The sequence below is a fragment of the Sceloporus undulatus genome, chromosome 2 (genome assembly GCF_019175285.1).
Source record: "Sceloporus undulatus isolate JIND9_A2432 ecotype Alabama chromosome 2, SceUnd_v1.1, whole genome shotgun sequence".
NCBI classification, from domain to species: domain Eukaryota; kingdom Metazoa; phylum Chordata; class Lepidosauria; order Squamata; family Phrynosomatidae; genus Sceloporus; species Sceloporus undulatus.
This window is the reverse complement of record NC_056523.1, coordinates 217,270,541-217,292,391: the sequence shown is the minus strand read 5'-3', so window position 1 is coordinate 217,292,391 and position 21,851 is coordinate 217,270,541. Positions and strand designations below refer to the sequence as shown.

At 39.3% G+C, this 21,851-nt stretch overlaps 1 protein-coding gene across 2 annotated transcripts in view; it reads right to left on the bottom strand.

The window, feature by feature from the left end:
- Nucleotides 1-4,544: 4,544 nt before the first annotated feature.
- The window catches only part of ZCCHC7 (zinc finger CCHC-type containing 7), a 200,882-nt gene continuing 183,575 nt past the window's right edge, over nt 4,545-21,851 (bottom strand). For both annotated transcript variants that reach the window (XR_006102458.1, XR_006102459.1), the window contains 2 exons: nt 6,511-6,628; nt 4,545-5,219 (listed from right to left, as the gene is read on the bottom strand). The gene's annotated coding sequence lies outside the window, so the exon portion shown is untranslated. The remainder of the gene's footprint in view (nt 5,220-6,510; nt 6,629-21,851) is intronic.

The following is a 21,851-nucleotide window of genomic DNA, read 5'->3' as shown; positions in this document are numbered from 1 at the left end:
TCACGAACATAAAACAAATAGTATCAACATAAAACAAGCAATGATAGGTACTGGCTTCATATATAAAGTGCAGTTGTTAGGCAAATATCACATCATGCTCTAAACTGTATAGACCATCAAAACACGAGGTTTTGGCTTTCAGGTCTTCATGGCTTCCTGACGGCAGAGAGATGGGAGGGAGTACCTTTTTTTCTCAGTACCTCCATTTGCACTTCTAGGAAAAAATTCCCCACAAGTTGTCACCTCTACCACTTTCTGTTCTAAGGGTCTGGAACAGTTGCAGCTGCCCCTGAGACCTGGCAGGGTCAGAACATGTGCATCCTGCAAGACGGCCACTTCCCTTTCCTTCTCATTAATATTTCTGCATCATCCCAATATCCTGGTTTCATGTTTTGGATAAAGCACAAATCAAAACATTGGGATGCTAAGACAGAAATTGGTTTAAACAAAACCAGAGTAGAAGCACCAAAGCCAGCAAATAAGAAGAGCAGGGAAAAGGGTTTGATAGAGTGCATGGGCATGAGGTTTGTGATCAACTTTTATGCACATTAAACATGCATTATTTCTACAGGTCACAAAACTTTCCTTGGAAACAGAGGGTCTGGGGTCAACCTGTCTCTCCTCATATTGTGAGACATGTATAAGTTTAGAAATTTTAAGCAAAAAACCTGAGTTGACTTATCCACAGGTCAATGTAAGTACTGTACTTTAACTCTTACAAAAAGAGGAACCCTCCCCTGGTGAAAGGCAAGAGTGTAATCTGTCCTCAAAGCACTGACCCAGCTCTTGCTTGTTTTATGTTGATACCGTTGCTTGTTTTATGTTCATGAGTAGCCATCATTGCTTGTTTTATGTTGATATCTTCCAAAATATTGGAACATATGGTGCCCAGATGTTGCTACAGCTACTGGCTTATCTCTTATGATTGGTTATGCTGCTTAGTTGCCATCCATCCAGCCTTCAGTGCGAGCACAAACAATTATGCCTGCTGCAATTTTGCAAGTTCTCTGGCATTGTTTTCCTTTGCTTCATCCTTTAGATCCTCTGTAATATGCCCCTACGTATTACCCCCAATTTATCCATGGTCAAACCTGCCCTTGTGAGGTCAACTTATAGTTGAGGTTATATTGCAATTTTTTGTCTATTGCTGCAATGCAACTGGTTGAAGTTATGTAGGTCTGGGTGGGTTTGGAAAACGTAGGCAAATCTGTTTAATTTTCATACAAACTGCAGAAGACAGCCTTTCCTTGTTACAGAGTTTCAGTTATCCTGGAAAAGAATTTTTAATCTTTTTATCAGCACAGAGCACATACAGCTTTGATCATGCCGACATAAAACAGTCTCCAGATGCAAGATAACTCTGTCAGAGGTTACCTGCACTGGCAAAATAAAGCAGCTTCAAACCAACTTAAAGCCAAGCTGTTTAGATGACATACAACACAAAACCAGTTGGAAACTGACATAAAGCCATGCTCTTGGGATAAAAACTGGAGCAAAAAGAAGCTCTGATACTCCACCTGAACAAAGAAAATGCGCATCATTGCACATGCATATAAACAGCACAATGAGATTGCGGGAATGGGGGAAAGCAAAAACACAAAAGTACGACAAACATGGCAGGTCGCCGATCATGCAATGGATGTAATTACAACATACACAAACCAGACAGTCCAACAGGGGGCATGGGGAGAAGGGTGGAAGGAGGCATGTATGGGAGGGGGATTTATGTGTGCTTTGCCAATGTGTCATTGGGAGCAGTAATGCACTGAACAGGTGGTGCACTGTGTTTGGTTACACATGTGACTGTGTGGTTGGAGTGTCCAATGGGATGGCAGCTGGGTGAGAGGAAGGACATAATTGGTAGTCACAAGTGATGTGTTTGTGCAAGAATGGTGGGGAGGAGAAAAATAACTAAGTGGTGTGGCTTGGCACTGCGTGGTGTGGACAGTCCTTGTGTGTTTGGCTGCCTTCGGAACTGCCTGTGCGGACAGTGGGGCTTCCACTCACTTTAATAGAAATTGGTATCAGCCTGGTTTTTCCTGCCTGTCTGCTCATCCCCTCATACAAACACCATATAATTCAGTGTTTGTAATTTCCTAAGCCATTAGCCATTAGTGTCTCTCACTCCTTGGCCTTTTAATGATGCAGAATATTTCAGAATTCACGAGCAGAAGAGAAGCAGACTTTGGAAATGGCTGGTGCTTCCTGTGATATACTACCACTCGGCTGGAGTAACAGTCCACAGCAAATAAGTGACTGAGTACATCCTTGACACCTCTTCATATCAAGGGTCCTTCCTCAGCAAACCTATTGCAAAAACTAATCATTTCTGCTTCCTTCTTCCCACCTCCTCACACTGAGGGAAGCCCTTTATTTATTCTCAGAATGTAGACTCCCTCATGCTACCTTGCCAGGGCACATCAACTGTGACCTTGAGACACCTTCCTCTCCAGGGATGCTGATGTTATTCAGTCCCGGGCATCTTCCAAGTACAGACTGACAGTGTTTTCAAAAGATAAAAATCCAAAATATAACAAATAAAAATAACATGGACATACTGCTCTGAAGATATTAAATAGGAACTGGCAACTTCTGCTGGTCTAAAATATACAAGAAGATGATCATTAAAGCGTTTTGATTAGAACTGTGAAATACAGCAAGCATTTAAAAAAGAATCAGCTTTAGATATGGTAGGTTCTTTATTATCTTACCTTGCTAGGATTTATTGCAATGTGTTAACTGCCTTCCTTTTTCTCCTTTTCTGTGGATTCCTTCATAAATGTTGCTGTTCATCACTTTTTTCATTCCAGTCAATATGATGCCATCTCTTCACTATTCATTAGCTCTAAATCCTTTACTAAATGCGTTTTAAATCTAAATCCTCTTAATAGGAAAATGTAAGGTAAAATGTCTGAATTTTGCTTCTTTGTACGGAAGAGACAGAATTTCACATATGTTCTCACTCAGCTCCCCACCAATCTGAATAATTAGAATTACACATATAACCACTCTTACAATCTCTTACCTGACTGGGCCATCCATCATGTCAGGGGTGGGAATTATGTGGCCCTCCCGATATTGCTGAACAGCCATTTCCAACATTTCTTACCACTGGCAAGACTGCTTATGGCAGCTGAGAGTTGTAGTTCATCAGTGTCTGAAGAGCCCCACAAGTCTTACCTCTGCATTTGATGTTCTTGGTAGCAGCAGTGAATGGTATGCTCAATAAGATTATGGCATGATGGATCTATATTAACTTGGAATTGCTGTTAAGGGCTTCTGTTTTATTATGCCAATCAAATCATCATAACATAAAATTCCATTGTTATTTTGTGGTATCAACACACTTTTTGTAACATACTGAAGGGGAAAAAGGAATGTGTAAAACATCCAACATTATTTGTGTTCGATTCTAACATGGTTTGGTCATCTTAACACATGAAGGCAATGTATACTTTATTTTCAGAGACAAGAAAGGCATTAAAATGGATGTTTTTCCTTTGGATAATGTGTTAAATCCTTTCACCAAACTATGTACCCCGGTCAAAGTACAAAAATACCCTACTTTAGAGAAATTAAATTAAAAACAATTTATTTCTGAAAACAGGTGAATTTCATACATGATTATATTTTTTTTAAAAATGGACAAAGTGATTTTAGGACTGAAGCCCTTTTATTTTAAAGAGAGAAAGAAAAGAAAAGAGAAAGAAGACTTAGGCCTGTTACAGACTGCCAAAATAAAGCTGCTTCGGGTCTCTTTGGAGGTATGCTGTTTAAATGACGCATGCACCCTAAGAATCCAGAAGCTGCACCAAAGCTGCCCTCCAGTGCTTAGGAATGGAGTGGGGCTTTGGCGCGACCTCCGGACTCTTAGGACCCATGCATCATTTAAATAGCATACCTCCAAAGAGACCCGAAGCAGCTTTATTTTGGCAGTCTGTAACAGGCCTTGTTCTCTTTCACCAGCGTGGTAGTCAAACTTGTGGAAATGTGACCACAAACTAAAAACTCCTGGATATTATCTAAGGCAGAATGTCATCACCACAAGATGGCTACATGCTGACAGATTCTGGCAGAAAAATAAATTAGAGTGTAAAAGTGAACTCTCTTGCATCCTTTCTTCCTGTTTCCCAGAACTATTTCAATCATTTCTCAGAAACAGAGACATAGTGTGAGTCAACATTCATGGTTGGAGCTTACAATACTTGTGTAATACACAGGCTGCCCCTGCATGAGTTCTGCACAGTTCACTTCTGTTGCCTCTCGCTGACTACTTCTGTACAATCTGTGAGGTGCCCTGTTTGTTTTCATTATCTCTGCCCAAGTTTAGAAAGCCGTTCCTTAAAGCTGGCATGCAAATGCACTACATGATCTAAGCAGAAGTGCTTTAACAGCCACCACTATTTACAAAAAATCTGGTGCTACACAGACCAGTGTTCCTTTTACTTTTATTCTTACTCTTGATTCCAGCCCCCCACAATATTCTCCTTCCCATAAAAATTCAATCCAAATACAGAAACTGAAGAAAACTATCTGTACTCATACACTCTCATATATATTAATCATTTATTGTCACAAACCAAAATACTGTTTTTATGGAATGGCACAGGGGAACTCCCTCCTTAGGTTTCCCCAGCTTTTACTTAGTGGGACTTACTGTCCCACTATCTTGCTGGATGTGGAGAGGCAGGGGTGTCAAAGCCCTGTCTTAAGTCCCAATTTCCAATGCATAAGCCAGGTTTTGTCACTTCAGGAACTAAATTTATCTTTTGATTTCTTTTTCCTTTGTTTTATAAGAAACAAACTTTCATCCCTTGTGGGACTATTGCTTGTGTAGTTCCTCTGCTTCTCTTTCCTCTTCCTCTTCTGCTTTCTTGCAGACCCCAGAGAAGACTGAAAGATTTCTGTTTTGTCCCCGTTTCTTGAGAGGCCAAAGTTGCAGTGTGTGCTGCCTTTTCTGCTCTTTTTGAAAGTATTCACATGACCGCCTCTGGGAAAGTCTTCCTCTATGTTATAGTTGCCATGGGCTTCCTTCCCGTGCTTCCTTTGTTTGAATGAGTCTGCATGGCACTTTTTCTTCAGCTTTTTATGATGCTTATCACCTCTCTTGTCACACTCCCTCAACATTTTCCTTTTTTTCTTATGGATGTGCCTTTTCTGGTCATCGTCTGTTTGTGGTCGTTGAAGAACCTCTGGCAGAAGGCCAGCTTCCTGAAGTTCTATCAAAGAAAAGACACCCCATAATATTTAAAAGGCCACATTATTGGAATGTAAAGAATAATCTGCCAGAGTGTCCAGTTTGGAACCTGTGTGACATAAGCTACACCCTGCACATAATGGTAGCAAAGTGATGAAAAATTGCCTTTTAATGTCGCCTGTCAAATGAAGCTCAAAATCAAGACACACACCCCTGCTGCCAGTCTTTATGTTAGACCTAGAAATTACTATCAAACTGGTACCTTGCAGCGATAACAGTTAAATTTCCTATCAGGAAATTAGGACCTGCATTTATAAACAGTGTTCAAAATGATCATTCTGATTTGCTTTGTATAAAAATACCAATACGATTTAAAAAAAAGGATTTGCAATGTCCATGTGCCCATGTTCAGAAACAGCTTCATCTTGGATTTTTTTTTTTAAATCACAGCAACACTACCTGAAACTTCAGAATATTTTATCGAAATGTAGTTATGACCTACAAGAAAGATGAAAAATCTCAGTTTCTGAGTAAAGAGCGAATGTGACTGTGAGTGCTGCACTCATGAACTGAAGCGATTTTAATTCTATGCTAGAATTTCAAGGAGAAGGAACTATCCTATTATAGAATGTTCATTCTGCTTTCTTCCATTCTGCTTTCTTTCCTCACAGGGCATGGTTTCCAGACCGTTCACCATTTTAGTCACCCTCCATTGAGAAACTGGAGCGTGTCCAAAAGAGGGTGACTAAAATGGTGAAGGGTCTGGAAACAATGCCCTATGAGGAACGGCTTAGAGAGCTGGGGATGTTTAGCCTGGAGAAAAGAAGGTTAAGAGGTAATACGATAGCCCTGTTTAAATACTTGAAGGGATGTCATATTGAGGAGGGAGCAAGCTTGTTTTCTGCTGCTCCAGACAACAGGACCTGGAACAAAGGATGCAAGCTCCAGGAAAAGAGATTCCACCTGAACATTAGGAGGAACTTCCTGACAGTAAGGGCTGTTCGACAGTGGAACACTCTTCCTCGGAGTATAGTGGAGTCTCCTTACTTGGAAGTCTTTAAACAGAGGCTACTTTGATTGAGAGTTCCCGCATGGCAGAATGGGGTTGGACTGGATGGCCCTTGTGGTCTCTTCCATCTCTATGATTCTATGATTCTAGAGATGAAACATTATCCCTAATGCTTTTTCTTTTACTTATTCAATTTAATTAAAGAAGTAATAAAAATACAAGCAATCTGATCGTATGTTTTGACTGGGCAAAATAAGCAACAACCAAAAATGGACACTAAAAGATCCATGCATATATTTCATACCTTGTACTCTCTTCTTTGCTCTCTGAGTATGTCTCTTGATATCATGTTCATTATCATAGTAGTAAATGAAAGGGAAGGTAGGAAATGTTCCTCCAAACATCCGTCTTTCTGTGCATTCCTGTAAGTCAAATTTCAAAATGATTTGTTTCCACAAATTTCACTTATCTCTCCGCTTTTCATAATTCAAACTCTGTTTAATAAACCAAATCAAATTAACTGTACCATTTTTTCTTCCAGTGTTTTAATAAAAACATAAATCCTAACTTCAGCTAAATATCTGTGTAAGATACCCTACAAAAGAAAATGTTTTAGTTGTATTTGCGTAAAGGTTGTTGTAAACCCCCTTGGGTCCCTTATTGGAATAAAGGCAGGATATAAGCAAGCAAACAAATAACAAATATTATACTTTCCCCTACTACATTTTATCTTTGCTCCAATAAATTTACATAACTGGTTTTGTTCTTTTTGTATTCTTTCAACTCATTTCCATCTTATGGCGATCCTATCCCAGGATTCTGTTCTATCCCAGGATTTATCTAGAGATAGTTTGCCGTTGCTTTTGTTCTAGGCTGCGAGAATGTAACTTGCCTCAGATTTTCTGGCTAAGGAGGGATTTGAACCCTGGTTTCTTGGAGATCTAGTGTCCAGAAATCAGTTAGAATATATTATTCCCAAAAAAGAAAAGAAAATTTAAAACATCTTACACTCAGAGCCACCTGTGTTTCCTATAAAGAGCTCATGGATCAAAAATAGTGGGCACTTTCTAATAAGCTCTGCTGCTTAGAGTTTCAAATGATATGGGTGAGGAGGGCTTCATCTGCACTGCAGAAATAATTCAGCTTGACACCATTTTAACAGTCATGTTTCAATGCTATGGAATTTTGGGAATTGTAGTTTGTTTTGCCACCAGAACTCTCTGGCAGAGAAGGCTAAATCGCTCAAATTCCAGAATTCCATAGCAATGAGTCATAGCAGTGTGGATGCATCCAAGGAGTCAGATTTGTCCCTGAACCTGCTGAATGGAAGAATGCAGACAGCTCCCTTTTCAAATTAAAGCTCAACGTACCATCGTTCTGATGCACCAATACTTTTAGGCAGAGGGGGTATGGAATGAAAGATGTGGCTTTTACCGGAAACATTACTTTTTATTTGAAATTTTAAAAAAATGTCAGAGGAAAAATCTATTTTGTAATATTTTAGTGGGTTTAAAAAAGAGGTAATAGTCAATGGTTTTCCATCTGTGTGTGCCAAATATTTTCCAGGATCCCATCAGAATACTTTTAGACAAGGCTATATACAGAAGCCTGGGTAATCTTTGATGGCTGTGGAGCACACTCCCTCAAGGTCTTCCTAAAGATGCTGCACAAAGTCTAGAGCTAATGCTGCAGACAGATGGCCTTTTCCCCCTTCAATATGTTGACAGAAAAGCCCTTGTGGATGAAAAAGCATAAGCTTTTAAAAACAGGCACTCCTACTTCCTCTTTTTAACATCACTGCATTGAATAATCACCTCAATAGTGTATGACATGTACTTTCCCAGACCCTTTTTCAAGTCAGCTGCCACTGCTGCCACACGCTTTGTACTGTTAAATACTCTGGGGATGCTCTTTAGCACCACAGGTAACACACAAAGGATGGAAAGTTCAGCCTGTTATCAAACCACTGGAGAAATACTGTATCTGACTGACAGTTTGGAAAGTGAATGCAAGACACATCTGCAAACCCTCTATTTTATTTAGCCTCAGAGCTTGCCGGGGGCACACAATTTGAATACAAGAAGAGGTTCTTTGCCATTTCAGTAACAGTGAGATAACTTTTTCATTTTAGGTCCTGACCATTTTACACTATTGAGATGTTCCAGAGAAAAACAACCTCTCTCAGCATCTGCTTTGGTGAGGTTTCCTTTGAGCTCTCTCATTGCTTTTGGGGCTCTTGCTTTCCCACAAGCTACATCTTTTGGAGGGATCTCCTCCATTGTCTTGTCACTGGTCCTTTAGTTATGTACCACACGCCTTTTGAAGAGAGATTTGATTCAAATGGCTTCACAGATCTCCCCATTCACAAAATATAGTTCTTAAAAGTCCTAAAGACTAGGCCAATGGCAGTACGTAAACCTCCAACTACCAAAGCATCTTCAGATATTAAATTACACCTTACTGTTGTTGTTTTTTTTAAATTGTCTGGGAGGAATCCCATGCAACGTTTACTCCAGTGTTACTGAAAACAATGGTAATAATTGTCAAGTGGAATCCTCTGATGGCAAGGATCTGTCTTGCTTTAAATTACATTGTGTTACAACCCAAGAAAGAATCTTATTCCTCTTTAGGTTGCAAATGATCTGTTAATATAAGGATGAAGAACTGTGGCCAGCAGGTCACAAATACCCTGCACCTTTTTTGCCAACTCCAAATATCTCCCAACTCTCTCAAAATCTAGCACTCCAATTTTTGGGGGTTAAAAATCATCCCTCAGATGACTAAACTTGCTCCCAATCACATCTGCCACTCCTAAAGGCCTCATTTTTTGTCATCTGGGGAAGTATTTTTTGGTGGCAGATCAACTGCATCTCCAGGAGATAAGATCAGCTGCAAACCCCTTCCCCAACTAACACTTACTCTTAAGTTGAAACAAAAAGTGATTTCTAGTTGTCACTTCCTGCTGATCTCAGACAGAAAAATTGGTGGGTGTGGCTCATCTGGAGGAGAAAAATCTGGCCTTACTGTAGTTGTCCATCCCTACATGAATGGTGCTGCTTTGATACAATTCCCATTCCTTACGATGTGGCTTGTGCCAGAGAGCTCCCAACTGGACTCTGCATACTAATTTTAGAGGGTGCACAGTCTAAAGCTCTGGCAATAACAATATATGTCTTCCTGGAATGCCATCAACTGCTGAACCTTCCATGATCATGTTTTTTCCTGAATTTGTTGAAATATGCAGTTAGTGGTCACCATCACCATTATGGGACTATAGGGGCTAAATTCTATTTCTTACTACAGGATAGTGTCAGCTTGTATCAATGGAATTTTAGGGTGCTTTATCAAGATTTACAAGATTTTTCACACGAAGTAAAACATTTGGTATATTTAACAGACCCCAACAGCTGAAGCTCAGGATACTACCTGTGGGGTAGATATTCTAGCTATTTGTAGAAAGTAAATATAATTGGATGATGCTACAACAGTGCCACAGACCATTCCATGGTGTTCCTAAATACAATCCCGCAAACATTTCATGGTAATTCAAGCACAGAACCCAACTTAAAATACAGTGATTGACTGTCACTTAGAATATAAGAACAATCAGCTGGAAAAGAAAGTGGCTTTTTCCATATTGTATTAAAATGTTCTCTTCTCACAAAATCTGAGCATTTATCACACTGACATAGTTTTCCTGTTCCAGGGTTTCCCATCCTTAGCTAGGACAATACTCAAATCTCCATGTCAGTTTAACTACTTGCTCAAGACCCTCACAGCTATGTCTATACACATTCATGGCAACTTATCTCTTCAAAGTCATAGCTGCAAGAAGGCTTGGTAAATTAAGGTGAATAAAGAAGTAATAAAACCTATTTTAAGTGAACAGGCCCCATAAAGGGCTGTTATTTAAAGTGTAATAGATTTACAACAAAACTTGGAATAGTATACATGTATTTTTAATGAAGGTATTACACAAAAATTGATGTCATATAACAGTGGAGTGATCTGCAGTGTTACAGGTGCAAGCATGTTTTTCAATCCTCAAGAGCCTGGTAATGATGGAGATAACCAGCATATATGGTTTCCATTATAATTATAACTTCATGGTTATGCTTGTGGCAAACATATTTGAGGCCTGAAGCAAAGTGGGGTTTACAATCTGTTTTACAGTGGCACCCAATGACTTCAACAAAATTCAAGTGCTGGTGGGAGGTCTGTGTATATTGGTAGGAGTTGGTAATTCACTGTTTGCCAACCCACTGTTTGCAGAGGCAAGCAATAAATGCTGCTAAACCGAATCTGAACCAACTGTTGGTAACATACCAACAGGTTATATAATACTTGTGGTTTTTACTTGTGGGGCTAGCAAGATGCTTTTGCTTTTCAGGGATGTGCAGTGTCCAGCTGTTGGACCAAGGTCTGAAGAAGGTTATGAAAGACTGGTAAAGGAATGATGTAGGTATAATGAACTATCATCTCTTTATCAGTCTTTCATAACCTTCTTCAGACCTTCATCCAACAGCTGGAAACTGCACATCTCCGAAAAGCAAAAGCATCTCGCTAGCCACACAAGTAAAAGCCACAAGATTTTACTACTTTTTGCTTTTATTTGTACCCTGCTTTATTCTGGCTGCAATGACACTTCTCTATTCTGTAAATACATAAGACAGCAAAAGATGGTCAAGATATCAATATCACTGGCATCATCTCTTTGCCATCAGCACCAACTGTTTCCGTTTGTGCAAGGAAGAGGCCCTCATTTCAATTTGTATGTTTGCTTGATATTCAATTTACTCTAGTCTATCTCTGAACATGTTAAAATGTTGATTGTTGACCTTGTTCAAAAATCAGTATCATGTGTTGGCTGAATTCAACAACTCAAATCCATCTATCTTCCCAAGTGACTTGGATCCTTATCAAGGGACCACCTGCTCTGCCCATCAAACAGAATTATAAATTTCTCACACTAGTCATTGTTGCAGCAGATAGTGTAAAGGTGCCTCTCTCTCTAGCACAAAAACTGGGTTTGTAGCTGTCTGCCCACATAACATTTCCTGGACCAGCTTGTTTCCTTGTTCTGTAAGGAATGCTATTTTACACAATATGTGTGGATAGCTGCACAATTTATTTCTTAACACTGCATGCACTTGCTGTGGCAATGACAGGGCATGAAACAGCATTTGAAGATTAATATTAACCATTTCCTGATGTAATTCTGTTCTTATGGTCCCAATGCCAACAACCTTTTTGACCTTCTTAAATGAATAATTTCCACAGAAGTTTTCACTGAGTAGACTTAAGTCTATAAAGCATTTCTCCTATACAAAATCAATTTAGAAGGGGTTAAACTCAACAAGGAAACTTATAAAGTCCATATATTATGGTTCACGCTGAGCATAAGATAAATTCCAGAGTCCATTGTGGCAATGGGTTTATTAGACCAACAAAGAAAGGCAAGATTCCTTGTACAAGCTCAGAACTTTTTCAGTATCAAGGGAGTAATGTATACAGAAGTATCTTGTAGCACCTTTGAGACTAGCTGAAAGAAGTCTGCAGTGTAAATCTTTGTAGATTCAGTCTACTACATTTTTTTTGCTAGCTTTGGATGGTGGTATTAAAAGCTGTTCAAAGTTCCTCAGAAACAACAACGATATTTCGAGATTGAATCTTAGTTATAATTAATACATGTTCTTTCGGCTTGCAAAATCAAACAGTTTATGTGCACTTTTCTCAGTTCATATTGCTTTGAGTAATTTCAACTACTGTTTCCCAATATGGTTGCCTACCCATGCTGATTTTGGTAGAGTTTGTGTATGTTAATCAAAATACCATACTAAGTACCAAAAAAAAACCCTAAGAATATTTGGTTGCAATTATTTTAAGGCTTTCCATTCCCACACTATTCTGGTCATAAAATGGCCAAAATCCAGTTTTCTTTGTGTAAATCCAGAGTGAAGAATAACCAACTGCAAGACTTAGAACAGAGGAACTTTAAGTAGTCAGCAGTCTTGTAAATGTTTCTTGTACCAGAAACATTGTACAGCATAACTACAGTAAGACAATCTTGATGTATGGCACGTGAGATGATACAAGTGCCAAAGATAACTAGTTACCTGAATCACCCCTGGAACCACTGTTGTTAACTGTTGATAAGTGGCTTTAACCTATGGCAACTCTATGAATAACACCTCCAAGGTACCATGTTATTAATAGCCCTGCTATTAATAGTCTTGTAAACTCAAGGCTGTGGCTTGATAGGGTAATGTGGTCTTCCTTTTTTTCCTCCTGGCTTCAACTTTACTTAACATTATTGTTTTTTCTAATGAATTATGACATCTCATGATACTGTATGTCCAAAGTATGGTTGTCCCGGTTCAGTCATCTGGCTTCTAGTGACAGTTCAGGCATGATTTGTTTTGGGTTGTTTTTTGTTTTTGTCCATTAGTCCACAGTATCTGTAGAACTCTCCTCCTGCAGCACATTTCAAATGAGTATTCTCCTGTCAGCTTTTCACGGTCCAGCTTTCATAACCATACACAGACATTAGAAATATTGTGCCATGAATTATTCTGATTTTAGTATTTAACGATATATCTTTACACTTGAGGACCGTGTCTAGTTTTCTTCGTAGCTGCTCTCCCAAGTCCAAGTCATCGTCTGATTTCTTGACTACAATGTTTATTTTGGTTTATGACAAAGACAAGGTATAGAAAATGTTAACTATTTCAGCATCTTCAGCATCCACTTTTAGGCTGCATAACCAAAAGGTGATAAGACACACACACCACACAAACACACACACACAAATAAGGCAACTAAGGCCTGTTACAGACTGCCAAAATAAAGCTGCTTGGGGTCTCTTTGGAGGTATGCTATTTAAATGATGCATGGGTCCTAAGAGTCTGGAGGTCGCGCCAAAGCCACACTCCATTCCTAAGCACCGGAGTGCAGCTTTGGTGCAGCTTCTGGATTCTTAGGGTGCATGCATCTTTTAAACAGCATACCTCCAAAGAGACCCGAAGCAGCTTTATTTTGGCAGTCTGTAACAGGCCAAGATATAAAAATTAATGTGTCCTCACGACAACATGCTTCCATCTCTGCAACATTCTTCAACCAACCTTGTCTTGGCTCCCCCTTGTCTAGAATTAACAGGGAGAATAAAACAAGGCCCTTACTACAAGTATTGATTACATTTACCTACAGAACATGAGATGGTCGCACAATTTAATTGTTAATTGTACTGGGATTTTTTGGTTGGAACATTTATAGATGACTTCAAATGCCTTAAATGAGCCCACCAGCTCACCTTCAGGTGGTTGAGGTTTCCTTGGGAATGTCATGGTAATAATGGCAGAATCTACTGAAACTTACTATCCATAGTGGCCTTTCCAGGCACAGTTATAACAGTACATGAAGGAGAATGATCAGAAGAAGATTTGCCCTCTTGAGTGGTCCTGGTTTTTGTCTGCAACAGAAAAAGTGGTAGTAAATTAAGATTCAAATATGAATTATTTATAATTAAAATAACCAGCACCCTTCGCAATGCAGTCAACAGCAGTACATTAGTTGTCCACTAATTAAGATTTTTTCAGCACAATTCTCCATATCATTTTGTTCTAAAGAAAAAAGGTTTACTTCCAAATAAACAAATATTGGGATTAAGCAGCACACATTGTAGCCCTAGGCATAAAGAGAAAGAAAAATATTTTTTTAGCCAAAGTAAGATGTGTGCAACCTTAGTGCTGAATATAATAAAAACAACACGCAAAACCAGATGAGAACTTTACCAGTCTATAATGCACTTTCTTTAAAAATGTTCTGTGTAAGGCTTTATTCTCTCATTCCATCACACTCCCATGCTCCTCCAAAGAGAGTTGTTCTAATGGCTGCCTGCTGTTTTCAACATAATTATTATTTACTTTTGCTTTTTAAATTAAAAAACACTTTCAACTGGGGATAAATAATAATAAATAAAATTTTTATTTATGATGCCGCCCCTTCCTACGATCAGGGCGGCTACATCAAATTAAAACACAGTGTACAAACAGATTAAAACCACAACAAAATAAATCAAAACAAACGGCAAAAGCCCCATAGCCCAACCTCTTGGCCACGAAGAGAGGGAGCCCACAGGGTTTTGTATTCGGGGAATGCCTGGGGGATAGAAGGTTTTAAGACCTTCCTAAATTGGGCCAGGGTAGTGACGAGCGGAGCTCTGTGGGCAGCGCATTCCAAAGGGCTGGGGCAGCTATGGAAAATGTCCGCCGTGAAGTAGGAGGTTAACAGCCCCGGCACCTTCAGGATGAAAGATAGGGGACTTCCGTTGTGGCACACTGTTATTTTTGAAAGCTAACTTGTGGGATCTGCATTGTGACTCCCTCCCTACTTAAACAGGCTTTTATGACACCATTACCTTTTAGTGACTTTAGGCCCACCTTTTATAATACAATTTTAATTGTTGCAGCTGTTTTAATGTTTTATGTTGTTTTATTTGTGTTACTGTTTTAATTTTTTTCTGTGAAGAGCCTTCAGGAGGCTTGCTTTGAATGTGGACACTTTTTATGTGATACGTAAAAACCTGGATAATTGATAATTACATTCAATTTTCCTTAAATTGTACAAAAATTTAGGAATTCAGACGGAAAAGTAAAATCTAAACAGATCCTTGAGTTAACTATGAACCTTAACTATTATTTAAAAAAAACTATTAAAAGTACTATACTGCAAGCCACAACAACAACAACAAAAACACCTGAAAATCTGCTTATTTCAGTAATTTAAGAATGCCAGGCTGAAATCAATTCTAATAAGATAAATCTGCCTACAAGAATAGAAAGTATGGCAATTTAAAAAAAAGGACATAAGTCTAATAGACATTGGAAGTAGAAACAGATGAACTCTGCTTTCTGTTCTACAAACTCACAAAAATCCTTCAGGAGTTTTGGATGCAGGAAGGATATGTCATGTAGAATCAAAACATGTCTGCAAGGCACTCCCTTTTGTTATGTAATTAAAAGGTCAGGATTTAAAGAGACAAATTAAATTGAATACTTGCTATTCAGATTAACTATGCATAGCTCCCCCCTACAGCTGTCAAAAGGCAGAGCAGAAAACCCCAATAATGTCAAGCTACTAATTCTCATTATTTCAGGTTAAAAAGGCATTTAAGGTCTCTGACCAGGGGTAAAAAAATGAAAGCATTCATGATCATGGCTGCCTGGGTTAGAGGATTTTTTGTGAAAAACATTTAAATAATCTATATTTTGAGGGTGAAGCTTGAAGATTACTTCACTATCAATATATAGAGTAATAACCCAGTAGAAGCATTACCTATGAAAGGTCCATCCCATCTGCTAGTACTTGCTGAAAGCTGTTCATGCACCAGTAAACTCAGAAAATATCAGAAAAAGCATAAGCCACAACGCCATGGATTTACTCCTATGTTCCTCAAAGTGCAGCCCCGAGGCAACGTTACAAATGATTTCTTATAATGTCATTTACATAACCCTTTTTTCTGCATGAGTAGTTATTGCGGAATGAGTGAGAGATGAATGAATGCCATAAAAACAGTTAATCATAATCTGGGACACTGGCCTTCCTCCCTTCTCTGCAGGAATCTCCATGACAAGGCCAAGAGACAAATGCCAGGGCTGCTTCCACGGCCTGTTTCTGACAGTATTTTTTATGGCAAATGGGACGCTGGGCAGGCTTCCTCTGGGATCTTGAGATGCCCTATCTTAAACTGACTTTGATCCATGAGGTCTTGCTTTAGGAAGCTCATTACTTCTCAGAGTATGCATCTGACTTAAATTTCACTATTAAAATGAACTGCCTAGTATCACGTTTTCTGTTCTATCTTCCAAGTACAACACATAAACAAGAAAACGATAATGACAAGAAACGACACTATCCCCTCCCCGGTTTGAATTGGGAGAATTTGCAAAAGAATGTGTTGTAATTTATATACTTACAAGAGACATAATCAACTATCGACATTTCTGACCCAATCCATCCTGCTCACTTACTCTAGCCGGGTTTTTTGTTTGTTTTGTTGAAAAAGACAATAAGAATAATGTGTCCTACAGTGGGACCAATGTATGCAATATTCTGCCCAGGATTCAGAAATCCTGATGGCAGATCCAATGCTTCGGAAACATGAGGAAACTTTGAAATTTCCCTTTCTTAATAGTTGTGGCCTATGTCAGATTGAAAAAATTAACATTCGACTAACTGTGGTAAAAGGTGAATGAACAGCAAGGCTGTGCAGGTAATAATTTGGTTCTCTGGTTGTGGCCATAAGCCTTACCAAAAAATCATTAGTGTCAGTAATATGGATAAATGATAGCCGTAGGGGCTTGGGCGTGTGGACTATAACTATGGAGACTAGGGTTTGGATCCCTGTTCAGCCATGGAAACACACTGGTGACTTTGGGCAAGTTGAACACCCAGCTCGTGGAAAAAAACATGTGAAGGTCACTAGGGTCGCCATAAGCCAGAAAATGAAATTGGAAGCACACAACCGGAACAAACATGGCATAACTAGATTGCTGATACTTCTAGAAAGTACGTCTACTTTTATTATTTAACTATAATTCATAAAAATACTTCTCAGTAACCTTATCCTACAATACATCCAGAAGAAGAAGACGGGAAGTTCCATCAAAAACAAAACCTCACGGATTCAATGTGATAACGGAAAACAAATCCTAAGTGAAATGTTTTGACAGCAGAATAAAACATGAAAAGTTGAATGCTTCGAATAATCCAAGATCGCTGCTAAATCTGAGGTTACTGTCTTGTGACATTATCAGTTTATATGGGCTAACTGTGCTTGGATGTTGAGGCTCTTTATGTCTAGACCAGAACAATTACTGCAGCTGAAATTCTTACACAACTTAGGCTTTTGTCTGCACTGAGTTTCAATTGTGTCAGAGCTGTTTTAGACAAGAAATGGGCACTGAACTAGACCATCTTTACAGGAAAAATCCTGAAATCTGTGAAGTGTGCGACACAGGAACTATACGTTTTGAGAGGAATACAAGCCTCATTACAATTACCTCTTCGGTGTGGAACAGAAAGCTGACAAGTGGGAACCAGTGACAGCTCTTCAAACCAGAGCGTATCAGACATGGCCTTTTACACGGCCGTCTTTCTTGCCAATCAACTGGCCTGGTTTCAAAGGTGAGGATTGTGGTTAATATTTTCATCACTCCAGGTTGTATTTTTTGACCACTGTGCAAATTGATTGTTCAGCTAAGAGGAAAAGAAAAGTAGGACCACAGAGGGCAAAGTAGTTTGCTTCAGACTGAAACCTGTGCTGCAGGAAGCAGGACCAGGATTTTTGTCAGAGAGGAATGGAACTGCAATTTCCAAACTGAACCTGGACTAAGAACTTTAAATGCAATGACTACAATCTAAATAAGGGTCCCACCCCTTGGGCCCATGGCAAACATGTCAGTTCCTAAACACAGGTGTGTAGTGCAACCACCAAATGATTCTGAGGGTGGTGGTGTGGTGGTGGGGTGGGGAGCTGTTACAAATTTATTTCCACAACTGAAATGCAGGGAACAGGGGGGTAGGGGGCGGTTGGAGAGTAAGAAAAACAGAAAGGGGAAGAAACACAAAAAGTTATCAGGAACATATGACTGGGCAAACAGAGAGGAGAGAGAGAGAAGACATAGACAAAACGATGGTGGGAGAGATTTAGGAAATCTGAGAGGAGGCAAAACTAGAGAGAAGAAGATATAAAAAGGAAAAAGGAGAAACACACAGAGAAATTCTATTATGCTTCTCGGTTTAAAAGCTTCCTTCCACCTGGAACGGGCTGTTGAAGCAAGGGAGCAATCTAAAAACCATCAAAGGACAGAATATTATGTCTGATGGAGCTTCTCCTAATACATAATGGGATATCTTCTAACTGCAGTAACTCTAGGGTTTCTCATAGATTAAGCCTAGCTTAGTGATGGAAAGGAAGTTCAACATCTCCATTGCTTCTGTTCAGAATGCAGGTCACAGAGAAGTGGAAGCTTGGATATTAGGACAAAGTCCGTTTGTGCGGTATGTCTTCAAGTCTTTTCTGATGCATGGTGACCCTATCATGGGGGGTTCTTGGCAAGATCTCTTCAGATGAGTTGACATATACATGTGTAATAAGGTTGTAGGCTCACTCCTGGAGCTCTTCCCCAGCCTGGCTGTCTCCCAAAGGGACAGTTGAGCTGGGGAGAGCTGGGAAGCAAATAGTGTCTCCCTCCTGGTTCCCAGCCCAGATGTCATCCGAAAGGACATCCGAGCTGAGGATAGGCTTGGGAGGCAAAGGCTTGCCTTCATTATTGTAGTATTAAGCTTTATTTATAAAGCGCTGTAAATTTACACAGTGCGGTACATACAATCAATTAAAAGCTAAGATAAATCTGCCTATGGCATACATTCTACAAATAATTAAACATAATATTTATTAATTCATTTAATTCAAACAATGAAATATAGCAGACAACAAATAAAATAACATAGGATAACATCATGGCAATTCGGGGAATGCTTCCGTGAAACAGTATTATCTTTAACCAGTTTTGAAGGTGGTTAAAGAGGTGATGAACCATGCTCATGGGGGAAGGGGTTCCCAGGAGTGAGGGGCAGCAAGTGAAAAGGGGCGATCCGTGATGGAGAAGTGAAAATCCTTGGCGGGAACAGCAATCTTTGCGACCAGAAGGGAGAGTACGAGTGGGAAGGTGAGGAGAAAGAAGCTCTGATAATAAGGAGGGGGTCAGCACTGCAGGGCTTTAAAGGTCATCAACAGAAGTTTTGTAATGAATATGGAAGGAAGCGGAGCCATGGAGAGATAACAATAAAGGAGAATATGATCAAAGCAGTGAGGCAGACATGATAAAGCTGAATGCTGAGAGAAAATTAAAGGATGGAGATGAGAAAGGGAAGTCCCGCCAGAAGGTGGTTAAAACCAACTGCGAGACCACAAGGGCTTGTGCCAGAATCTTGGTGTAGAGGCCAAAAGAACTGTCAGATTTTACAATTATAGAGAATTTTTGTTTGTTGTATAGAGAACGAATCTGCCATGCCTTGGCTGTCTGAATCTGGGGGATGCCTCCTTGTTCCCCAGTTGTGTGCTCCTGAAGGGACACAAGGCTGTAGAGGACAGAGTGAGCACTTGCCCTCAAGCCTTCCTCCCTAGCCAGGCTATCTGCCGAAGGTCACCAGGCTGCAAGAGAGAGAAGAAGAATACTGTACTGAGACTCTAAGTTTTACCCTTGACTTATCCATGGGTCATATGGAAATCCCTAATTTTGGCCTCAAAATTTATACACATGTCGACTTATAATCAAGTCTATAACGGTATCTCGATTCTAAAAAATGGCTGTGTTTCTTAGGTGCATTCTTTTGTCATGGAAGGTGTTTACTGGCTAGAGAGTGTTCATTAGGAAGAGTGTAACAGAGTTGATACTCATAAAGCCAAGTCTTGCGGCTTTTATGGGCTAATATTTTGGCATACCCACCTCTTTCAAGGCCTCTCTCTCAAATCTTCCTCCCCTACTGCCCCCTAGTAGGGACTAAGGTTCAAGGAATGCTCAACGAGCGGGTTTACTGTCAACTTAATTCCGCTGTGGGAAAAATAACCTCCTCAGTCTACTTCATATGTAATTCTATATACTTTTGCATGTCTCCCCTTCATTTCGCATAACTTTAAATCTCCAGTTAACGTAGCTGTTCCCACACACACAGAAAGTGCTGCAACCATCAGAATCTACTCCTATGGCAATGAAATGGAATACTAGACACAAGAGTCTATATAAGAGCTGTATTGCAGACTGATGCCATTTGTTTTGGAAGCAACTCACTGGGCTGACTTGGGCAAGTCATATGCCTCAGCCTCAGGGGAAGGCAATGGCAAGTCACCTCTGAACAAATATTGCCAGGAACGTTCTATGCTAATTTCTCCTTGGAGTCACCCTAAATCGAAAGCTACTTGAAGGCACACAACAACAGCAAATCCTCACACTTGGACACAGCAATTACCTGCTCAATGTCGCATATTCCATCTGGGGAAGGGGAAACAACACCAAAAGTTGGTTTGGTTTTTTAAAAGGAAATTGTGGTTTGAGAGAAAATAGGTAGGTTTTGACCCTGAGACCATCAGGTAATATAGTAGCTGATGATGATAGGGGAAAGTCATCATATGACACACATAAGTCTATACAGCAAAAGTATGTGGTTTAAAAGCTCAGGGACATATAATACGTAAATGCACCTGAACTATAAACCACTAGATGATAATTTTAGAAAATGTAGATTTAAATAGCAACTCTCTCATGTGCTTGACAGTTTGCTTCTGATAGGAAGGCCACAACCATGGCCTTCCGGAATTGACAGTTATACCACAGCAAGCATGGTGGAACAAGTAATTACCATTACGGAATAATCCCTGCTTCAGATGTATATATTACATCTGTTTTCTTTTTAAGATAGAACATTTTAGTTACTAATTTATTAAAATAAAAAAAATAAACTATTTGAATCACTAATATGAGTATCATTTATGTCATAATAGGCAGTTTTCTTTTGGGTGGATGGGTGACTGGAGTTAGGTCATGTCATGATTCAACAGATCCACCTATGTTGGGTAATTTCCTTAATAAGGCAGATTTTTAAACAGGCATTGAACACAAGTGACTGGAACAATTCCTTTGGAGGGTTTTTTTTTTCGTTGTTGTTTCTGAAAAAAAAGTCCTATTAAGTGATTGCATCATTAAGCTACACAATACACAATACAAATCCTATGAAAATTCATGACAAGCACACGTAATTAATCTACAGGAAATGCAGATTAATATTGTAACTTTAGCTATATTATTTTAAAAGTTTTGGGCTTGGTGCTTTAGTTTTAAATTTAAAGAACATTCTTAGTAAGAAAATTTCATTAAAACCTAAAAAATCTCTCCAAAAAGTTCTCTTTCAACTTATACAGTACTCAGTTGGGATCTTTGGTCTGAAGATGAAAGCGGGAAGGATCCTATGAGGCTGTGACTAAGCTTCGAATATGGTCGTATGGGAGATGACCTAAATATGTGGTTAAATCAGAATGAATTTTGCTATTATGGTATCCTTTAAATGATTGACAAATTTTCGTTTCTTTGTTTTCAACGCATCTAGGCCATCTTTGGCGCAGAAGTCCTCAAGGTGTAACATTATAAAATGCATATATAAAAGCCCATAAATAATAAGCAAAATAAAACCATAAGCCCAGCAAAAAAATGTACAGCCGCAAAGGACTAAATCAACAAACTAACCAAACACTAACAACAACTGCATTGAAAACCTAGAGACCAAATAAAGCAGTTTCCACAGAAAAGCCAAGCTTTCTCAAAAGCGTGCAACGAGGATGTCTGAACGCGATGTATTTCCTTGACGGTTTAATTTGAAAGCCAAAGGGTGACCTGAAAATAACCAGAGAACGATATAGAAGTGTTCATGGTACATGTGGTAGACGCACAAATCTTTAAGCTACAAGAGTTGGACATTAGGCAATGATTGTAAACAGATGCAAATGATAGCTAGTGACTAGGGAAAATAAGAGAGATAAACAGGGAAATAAACATTGGAACACAATGTACGAAGGGCAGACACACACAC